This window comes from Candoia aspera, chromosome 2 (assembly GCF_035149785.1).
Source record: "Candoia aspera isolate rCanAsp1 chromosome 2, rCanAsp1.hap2, whole genome shotgun sequence".
NCBI lineage: Eukaryota > Metazoa > Chordata > Lepidosauria > Squamata > Boidae > Candoia > Candoia aspera.
In genome coordinates, this window is record NC_086154.1 from 149,521,983 (window position 1) to 149,532,066 (window position 10,084).

Consider the following 10,084-nt stretch of genomic DNA (forward strand, 5'->3'; position numbering starts at 1 on the left):
TTATTTGCATAAACTGAAAAACAGGGATCAGGCTTAAGCTACTGTGAAACATTGTTTGGCATCTTCACTGGTGCCATCAAAACAGGCTTTAGAGCAGTGTTTTTCAACCTCAGTCATTTTAAGGTGTGTGGACTTCAGCTCCCAGAATTCCCCAGTCAGCATGGCTGGCTGGGGAATTCTGGGAGTTGAAGTCAACACAACTTAAAGTTGCCAAGGTTGAGAAGCACTGCTTTAGAGGCACATGGGCATCTGCGATAGTGGCAAGGAGGAGCGAGTGACAGCAGGTGCATTATGCGAATGACATGGATTAAGTACTGTATGTTCTTTGTGTCATGATGTCATAATGTGACTGAAAAATTACATAATCTGATTCATTTGTGCGATGATGTCATGACACATGTCATTATGGCTTCTGCCAGATGTCTGTGGGGTGATATACCCCATTTTGAAATGAGTGAAATAATACCTAATGGCATTAACTTATCCAGACTGAAATAGTTCATGCAAATCCCAAACCACCCAGAATTATTGGGAGTTGAGTGGTATACACATTAATAATAATAATATAAACAACAACAACAACAACATGCATTGCTGCTTTTGATACTGGAGTTGCAATTGCCAGGGATAATTGGCCCTAGACCAGATTTCCCCAGCTTGGTGCCCCCCAGATATCTTAACTGTGCTAGCTGATGATTTTGGGAGTTGCCCTGGAGGACTCCCAGTTGGTCTATTTCAGTGTTTCTCAGCCATGGCAACTTTAAGATGGATGGACTTCCAGATGCTGGCTGGGGAATTCTGGGAGTTGAGGTCCACCCATCTTAAAGTTGCCATGGTTGAGAAACACTGGTCTATTTGGTCAGGAATCCCAAATGCTTTAAATGGTATTAACTGTAGTCAAAGTCCAGCTTGCACAACAAAGAAAACACTGCTATCATATCAAAAACAGAAACAGCAGAACAATTAACAAATGAAACTTCCGCTGCTTCCTCCTAATGTCCCTATAGCCAGCACACTCTGTCTTTACTTGCTCTGAAGCAGAATCCTGCCACATTATCCATAGCACCGCTGCTTCTGTGTGGGAATTTTCCCCAGCCCATCCTTTTAAAACCGCCTATGTGTAGAAGCACCATTTGCCCTCAGCAGCCTTGGCCCTTCTTGAAAGCAGTCAATAGTAAGAGGAGTCCTATTTTTCCTTCAGATCCTGCCATCCGCTACAGAGCACCCTTTCAAGTGGGGGAAATTGCCACCCATCTCGGGCATTTGGGTTCCTTTCGGGAGAGATGGAAAGGTTCCCAGCTCAGCCTGCAGTTGATTGGCTCCCTCTTCCTTCCTTTTCTGCATCAGGCAGGTCATGCATTTGTTTTTTAAAAATAAGTGTTTTTAAAGGCACCAAATGAGCCTTCATTTATTCATCTGTTGCCTCATGAATAAAATAAAAACATTTTTAAGACCTGTTTTTTGAAATTGTTTTTTAGGCTTGATGGCCAACTAATGAGAAGCTGCGCAAGCTGCTTCTGTCCCCCTCTTGCAGCAGAGGAAGCCCCCCTTGCCAGCAGTCCCGTGGCAGTCTTTACCCCTAAGAATGGTCCTCAGTGCTGCTGGACAGCAATGTCAAACCCTTTGACTGTTTCTGATGGAAATTGGCACTGCCTGCCTAGATCACGCAAGAGCTGTTGCTGGTTGAGAAAGCCTGGGAAAGTTGGCTGCATTAGGCCAAAGGGAGACCAACAGTAATGCCAGTATTTGCTTAGGCAAGCCCTGAGCAAGACAATCAAAAGAGGGAAGGAGCGTCATCAGGAATAGATTGTCTCCTCGGCTTCCAGAAAGTATGTCAAGTGATGAATGGCGGCAAGCCATAGATGAAAGAAAGGAAAGGAGCTTTGAGTAGGATGAACATCCAGCTACTAGGAACTACTGAGACTTAAAAGTAGAAATGCTTTAGTCTCTGCATGGTAGGTTGCTTGGGATCACAATGGAGAAGAAGCCATTGGCAGCACTGTGACCCGGTTTCAGGTACCGGCATGGTTCTACCCACAACAGTTTCAAGCTGTCTCTTGTCTTCTTCTGATCTGGTCCACCTGTTGATCCTTCTGGATCATTTCCTAGGCAACAACCAGCACATCTAGCCTCATTAGTGTCACCATCAGTCTTGCTAACCAAAGCTTCTATTTATCTGTGCTCCATTGCCTTTTGCTGCTACCAACTTCCCTTTCCTGCATTCTAGTTCTCACCCTTCTCCAAATGCATTTCTGACCTTGAATTCTGGCCCACAGAAAACTCTGCTTTGAGACTGGCTCTCTGGTTCCACTTCTGCCAAGATTCACACTTCACCTTCCTGTATCTGGGATAAGAGACTTGTGGCCTTTCAGATATTGCTGAATGATCCTTGATCATTGACCAGAGTAGTAATGCCAGTTAGAAGCTCTTGTTCAGCAGCACATGGAGTTTCCCGGTCAATTTGCTTGACTATCTATAGTCCATTGCAGATTATATGTCACAGACAGATGAATTAACCATCAAGTTGAGCTTCCTGCCCCCTGTAGATGAATCTCCATGGCTTGCAGTGTATAAAGGAGATGTAATATGCAACAGTATAGAATTCCAGTTGATGCAAGCAACTGTATGATATAATGAGGGCTAGAAGTATCTTGTGATTTCATGGACATGAGGGAAAAAAACTGAACATAAAATGTGGCTTCCTAAGGGTCCCACTTACAGTATTTTGTCTGAAAAGTATTTTCTAGCCTGTATGGAAGCAAAGGCAAGGAATGTGAGGCCAGTGTCTGATGAAATCTCAGAAGCCAGATAAATGGCTGAGTAGGGTATCAGGTGGTCCCAGAATGAACTGCCTGCGTACCTCTTTTTTTCTCCTCTCCATAGCTAAGGAAAAACAGAATGAATTATGCAAAGTAACAACAATGAATCTGCATAAGCTATATAGGTCAGAGAATTCCGCTTCTAGGAGCAGAATTCTTGAAGATTTATAGGACAAAGACCATAGACACTTTCTGCAGAAATGGCATACCCTGTCTCTGTTTCTGATCGAGGTGAACAATCTCTTCCTATACATCCAGTCAAACTGAGTATTGATCCCTCTTGCAGGGTCTTAAAACACAGGGGCCTTTCCCAACCTAATGAAAACCACAGGGGTGCAGTGGTGAAAGTAGGAGCAGGGAGACTGAGGTTCTGGCCTCCCTGCAGTCACAGAGGGTTATTGAGTGACTTTAGGTCAGACATTCTCTCTCCCCCACACGGTGTTGTGGTGGAGAAAAATAGGAAGGAGTGTTATGTATGCCTCTTTCAGGTTCTTAATGAAAAGTGGGGTATAAATCATCACCAGCACCATCATCCACTTCAATGGATATGTCAGGGTGTAAATAGGATGGTGTGTGTGTGTGTGTGCGCGCGCGCACGTGCAGTAGTGAAATAGCATCTGAAGCCAGGCCGCCATCCCAGATTTTCCAATCCCCAACTTACATTATCCTGGGGATGGCTGGCTGGAACCCTGAATATTTGGGAAGGGGTTGAGGGGAGAGAGAGAAGTAGAATGTTTTAGTGGAGGTCCCATTTACAGCTGATGGACCAGAGATCATTTTAGAGTGATTGTATTCACACACTAACACACAATATGAGGACAACATGAGACACCTAATTCACTGTTTTCTTTATACAACAAAAGTGAATGTTTGGATACACGTTCTGGAAGGATGAAGTGCTCAGCCAAGGCATGAACTTGGAGGTTAAATCCAGAACCTGCCTATGAGCCCACCCCCAAATGATAAGGCAGAGAGTGGGAGGTACATGATCCAGCCTGGCTGGATTGGGGGTGTGGGAGCTGTAGAGAAGAAAAGAGAGGATCTCAAGGGGACTCTCTGCAGTGGCTTTCCATCAGGCAGTTCCCATCACTTTTGGCTAGGATGCTGGGAACTGTGATCAAACACATCTGGAGGGCCCAAGACTGACAAGGAATCTATAAGGTCTTTCCGATCAATGCTCGCCAGTTGGGCACAGTGGCAGTTGTCCTTACACACATTCACTGCATTGCCATGGGAAGATATGCATGTTCAGAAAGGAGCACTGACATAGAAAATAGTGTGTATTCAATTATCAGAGCCACAACTGGACCAACAATATAGCCTCCTAATAGAACTGGCTAATTCTGAGTCTTGGTATGGCTTCGGTGGAAGATTAAGGTGCCCCCCCCCACCAAATGAGGCTAGAGACAACTGGGTCAAGGGTAGAGCTCAGAACTATAAATACTTAAATAAAGGCAAGGGTCTTCCTTCTGACATAACGAAATATGTAAACAGCTGGCTAAGTTCGTTAGTTGTTGGGTAGCAGACAAGACTGAAATTATTTTTGCAAGACTGTTATGCATCACTGTAGCAATTACATTTTAAGGCTTGTGGTTTGTGAAAAGTATTTACAAACAGTATGTAGGATCAGAATGGGCAACTTGCAAGTTGCATGTCATTCTGAGGTTCTGTATGGGTGCACCACTGAATTGGGTGTCCCGTCATTTTGAGGTGGGAAGCTTGCTTAAGGCAATTAAGAAAGCAAAGACCCCAGTCTAAAAAAAGTCTGCTTCCTTCTCCATGTGATCTGAATCTCTCATATCACCACCAACCCACCTCCCCAAGAAACCATGAAATGCAGCTCCCAGGTACCAAATGATGGTCCATCCCTGGGGCAGAATGTTTGTGAGTGTAGGTGAGAAAGGACACTCTAAACTCAGGTGGGTGAAGAGGAGGATTCTCAAGGAAGGGAGAGAAGGATCAGGTAGTCAGTGTGAGAGTTTGAGGGCTGAATGTGATCCACTTGGATCTGCAAAGATATTGGGGGGCACAAAAGTGTACAGAACTGGATCATGTGATCTGCAGGCAATCTAAAGCTTCCAGATTGGCCTGTCTTGACTTAAGTAGTGTAAGCCTGGCCCAGTGCCCTTGCCCTGTGTTGCCCTTAGAGAAAGATCTAAGCCCACCACTGAAATTCACAAGGAACATGGACTGTAGAATAATTCTGGCACATGGTTGCCCACAGCACTCATGGCATTCCATCTCCACTACCCATAAAGAAAGTGCTCCACAAACAAGACCTCTGAGCTTGAACTAGCCAGAGAATACTGGTACACTCCACCTTGCCACACTCCTGCACTGGAAGGTTGCAAACCTTCTGGAGAAAGGCTGTATTTGGCTCTTAAGTGCAATGCTCAAAACAGCACAGCAAGAAGTACACAAAGCCAGGACAAAAAATCCTAACGTTTGCTTGAATTCACTTCAATGGTAAATGTGATTAAAAGGAACAAATGCAATTAACATATCCTGGTATTTCTATGCAAATGCATTTGTCATTTTCTGAGTACTTAATATATTCCTCTACTTTTAGAAATTGAAATTTGACAGTAACTCTTGAAGAGCTTCTGGATAATGCCTCCAAGAATTTGGGGTGGGCGGTTGTAAGTTGTGCAGCTGCCTTACATATCACCCTCTGGACTACACAGATCATAGAAATCCCAAAGGGGTTTTCCCCACCATCAAATTAAAGGCTGTCTACCAACTCTGAATCAGCAGAACGCTGCATGGGCCAGTGCAAAATTTGCTGTCCCAACTGACAAACCCCATCCCGCCTCAATTTCCTGTCCCCAGTCACTGCCAGTCATCTAACAGGGGAAAAAGCCAAACAGATTTTACACACTTGCATGCTGCTATTGGACAGTGCTGGAATAAGGGAGAAAATACTATTTTAACAGAGGCACAGCTATGGATGGCTTAAGCCTGTCCCATGGGCTTGGGAGGTTAAGGCAAGTCAAGAGGTCATGGTAATAAAAAGAAGTGGCCAGGGTGTGTTTGTGCTGTGGTCACTTACAAATTGGGAAAAGTCCAAACAAAGGAGAGAACACCAAGAGATTTGGGTGTCAGTGGAGACAGGATGATCGAGTCATTTTTGGACAGAGGCATTGGCCTCTTCTCCCTGTTTCAGATGGCATGTCCTTATTGCAGAGAAGCATTGGAGCTGCTTGCCAGCATTGGGGTTCTGTACTCTAGGCAAAACATTTAAAGCCCCACGGACCGACTGCTTGTGCCAAATGCACAAATTCTGTTATTTTGTTTTGTTTGTTTGCTTTCAAGGGTAAGGTTCTTTGCATGATTAAATATGCTTTTTAAAGCCCGATCTCTCCTGGCCAGTTCTTTGCATGCTCATGGCAAATACAGGCAGCCTGGTGCAAATCGTGTTGCCGTCCCTCATCCCCAAAGCTGAGCAGGCCTTCAAAATATTGACAGAGAATAGCCAGCTGTGGCCTCCTCTCAGGAGGAGGGAAGGAAGGCTCTGTCCTGGTTAGCTCTGGGCCCTAGGGATCCTGAGGGGAGGAGTGGGATAGGAAGAGTGACACCAGAATGGGAATGAGTGGGAAATCATGAGTAGGTTACTTAATGCAGGGTTATATAAGGAGAGAGAGAGGGAGGGAAGGAGGGAGGGAGAAGATGTAGGTGGGTGCTGAATTTCTGCTTGTTCAACAGGAGTTTTCCATCCCCTCCTCTCCCCACCCCCAGATCAGTGGGGGAGAAAAGGATGAATGGTCTAACAGAGCTATGCAGCGTGCAGTGATGGATCAAGGAACTTTAGGCAAGGGGTGGGGGGAGCAGAATGTATAAAAATAAAATTGGCATACAGGGTTCACAACAGAAAGAGAGAGAGGGGGATAGAAGAGAACGAGAGGGAATAAGGCACGGTTTACACATTTACCAGGCTGATGAACTGGAGTCTCTAGTCCACTGGTGCTTATGCTCTAATAAAGCTTTCTGGCGCATTGATTCATTGATTTATTAAATTAATAGCCTGCCTTTTATTCTGGAGCTCAAGGTGGTATATATATCACTCTCTCCACCTGTTTTTGTTTGTTTTTGTTTTAGTCACAACCACCTTGGGAGGTAGGTTGGGTTGGGAGAGAGTGACTGGCTCCAAATCACCCGGTGAACTTCTATGGCTGGGGCAGGAGTGGGGATGCAACTGCCAACATTCCTCAGTCCCTCCCTCTTCTCCTCTCTGCCTATCTTTTCCTTCCTCTGGGGTTCCCCCACTCCGCTTCCTTTCTTGTCCTCTGCTTCTCTCGCCCAGCTCCCCAAAATGATTGCGGCAGTGCTGGTGCAATCCCTGTGCCCCAGTTAGGTGCTCATATAGTCCTGCATCTGTTCTTCCATCAGTGGCCAGCTAGCTGCTTTCAGGGAAAACAGCAGAGGCAGCAGCGCCACCAACAACCTGCCTCCCTTGTCCTCAACCCCCGCTCTCTGGAGATAGACTGTCCCTGAGCAAGGAGGTTCAGTTGATTCCATGTGCGATAGTACAGCGTTATGATCGAATAATCTTTCTCCCCGACTGGACTTAAGTCCTCTCCACCCAGGCTCGCCACGACCCGCGGGTGGCTCCCGATTCCTTTTGCCCTGAGCAAAAAACTTTCTGTGGGGTCAGCGCCACGGGGTATGTGCAGCAGAATGCCCGCGTTCCTCGAATGCCTGGGTTGAAGAGTCCCCTCCCCGCCTTCGATCAAGAAAGGGCTGATTTCCAATGTTTAAGATACCACGATGTCATCACGATCTTTCCTGCCACCCCTAGCCTGCCCCTTGCTGCCGGCCGGGCGCTGCAGTCGGGCATCTTGCGGTCCTCCGTCCCCCTCCCCAGTCCATCGCTGGTGGGTGGGTGGGTCAAGCCCAGCCCCCTCTCCGCTGAGGTCCTCTCCTGTCTTCCCTCCATCAGCCTCTTCTCCCACCCACCCCCCCGCGCCTGCTGCCTCTCAGAACCTCTCGACCAATCAGAAAAGGGGAACGGCAGCCCCGGCAGCCTGTGGATCCCGCCCCCTCCCCTGCAGTTGCCTTGAAAAAAGCCAGAGCCGGAACGCGCTTTGCTTCCCATCCCGAGCAATGCGCCAAAGCAGAGCGAGGAATAGACGCTCGCGGTTGCCCTTGGCGAGCGGGCTTGGCAGCCACGCCAGGCCGAGCGCGACGCCTCCCCTTTTCCTCGGACTCGTTCTCCACCGCTGCTCCCGGGCTTCAGAGCAGTGTGGGAGGCCAAACCCTTTCTGGCCACCCAGGGCTTCTCCGAGAGACCTCTGCGTCTCCGGAGAGCCACCCAGCTCCAGAAGGCGACGACGTCGCGATGGTGCCCCCTCGCTTTTAGATGGCCGGAGGGGGGCGGGGAGGCTAGGCAGCTCCAGGGGGCGTGATCGCTACGAAGTGGGGGGGTCCCTCAGGTGTCGAGGCAGCAGAGCTGGGCAAGAGGAAGAGACGCCGGATATAAGTCCCAAAGGGGCGGCCCGCCCCTTCTTTTCTTGTCCTGCTTTGACCCCCTCCAAGTATGTAGCTCGCTAACTGTTGAGACAGACGGCTGGACCAGAGGAACCTTTAGCTTTGATCCCGGGCCAGACACGGCATTTATGTCCTCATCCTGATGTCGTCCCCCCACCCCCCAGTACCCTTGTCTGACCTCAGTTTCCCCGGATTCCTCTGCTTTTCCTTCCCTCCAGGCCTGGCGATTCATGATCCGCTCTCTGAAGTTCAAGCGAGCTGCCTTTCGTCCATCCACCCCCACCACCGAATCTAGCCGTCCCTTTCCTCTTTCTCTGTCCCGCCAAGCCGTCAGTCCACCCAGTCCCTTAGTCTTTGGTATTCCGTCCCTCAGTCCACATCAGGGTCCATCGCCCCGAACAAGCCATTGAAAGGTACTGCCAGACTCCAGAGGATTACCGGGAGGCTCGTACTCTCGCTCGCTCTTCTATTCACACATGACATTCGTATGATCTGATTCTCCACCTCTTTTTCTAGTTACCAAGGGTGCAGGAGGTGGGGATGGCATGGCGGATGGGGAAGGCTTGATGCTGCCAAAACTGGCTACTTAACCCCCAGCCCAATTCCTGCCCCCCATTTAATGCAGGTACTCTCTGCAGTGGGTAGGTGGGCGGGAGATCCCTATTGGTTTTGAAATACGCCCCCACCCACCCACACCCCTTTACTGATCTGGTCAGGGACGTCACAGGCGCTCCCTCCTCTCTCCTTGCGCGCGTGTGCGCGCGCGCAAAGTCTCTCTCTCTTTCTCTCTCTCTCTCTCTTTCACACACACACACACACACCTCAAGAATACGTCGCTGTCACCTTGAGATGCCGGCAGGCGAGCGTGCAAGGGGCAGCGGGAGAGAAAACCAAGCCAAGTCGACATTGAGGAGGTCGGGTGCAAAAAAGGTTGCGAGGACTGGGAGGGGAATCTCAAGCGGCCAACGGACTTGCTACACTCTCATTCCATTTTGCAAATCCCCCCCCCCTTCTTGGCATACCAACAATAAATATACTTGAGCCGCTTTTGAAGCTGTACCCTTCAGGTGTTCCAAGCGCCCCTCTCCCCTCTTAATTTGAAGCTGCATCTGGGAGAGTATCTTTTTAAAAAGGTGGGAGGGGCGCCATTCGACGGCCACCAAGCTTTGCTTTCTGCAGTGACTTGTCTCCACGCCATCCCAACCGCATTCCGCTCCCCCCCCCCGCCGATTCTGCATTACCTATGACGGAGACTGCCCGGGTTCCCTTCTCTGAAGGAGGAGGGGAGTCTCCTCGAACCCCATCGGGCGCTAAGAGATTATATATTGCATACATGCATCTATCTATCAATCACACAGACTTTTCCATCCCGATCTCCCCTCCTCCCCCCGCCCCCGCCCCCGAAGGTCCTCCGCATGGTACTCACCAGGCCATGCCAGAAGCGAGAAGAAACTGAGGTGGGGAGCCGGAAGGCTGTTCGGGAATCGGCTGCGGAGAAGAGAGGTGGTAGAGTCTGGGATGGAACTAGGGGTCCCTCTCTCCCTCCCTCTCTCTCTCTCTCTCCCTCTCTCTCTCTCTCTCTCGGCCCGGATCCAGTCGAGAATTGGAGAAGCGGGGGAACTTCCTCGGCCCAATTGTCCCCCCTTCAGGAGGGGATCAGAGGGAAAGGGGGGGAGGGCGAGGGTGGGGGCTGCTAGTTGTCTACAGCCCCAGGGATGCTGCGGCTTGACATCGCAGCGCCTACATCCTGCAAGGATGGAGAGGGCTCGCGGAGCACTGGT

The 10,084-nt window shown here is 49.2% G+C and overlaps 1 protein-coding gene across 4 annotated transcripts in view; it reads right to left on the reverse strand.

Annotated features, from left to right (window-relative positions):
* The window catches only part of ATP2B3 (ATPase plasma membrane Ca2+ transporting 3), a 121,713-nt gene extending 111,629 nt beyond the window's left edge, over positions 1-10,084 (reverse strand). For all 4 annotated transcript variants that reach the window (XM_063294231.1, XM_063294228.1, XM_063294229.1 and 1 more), the window contains exon 1: positions 9,730-10,084. The gene's annotated coding sequence lies outside the window, so the exon portion shown is untranslated. The remainder of the gene's footprint in view (positions 1-9,729) is intronic.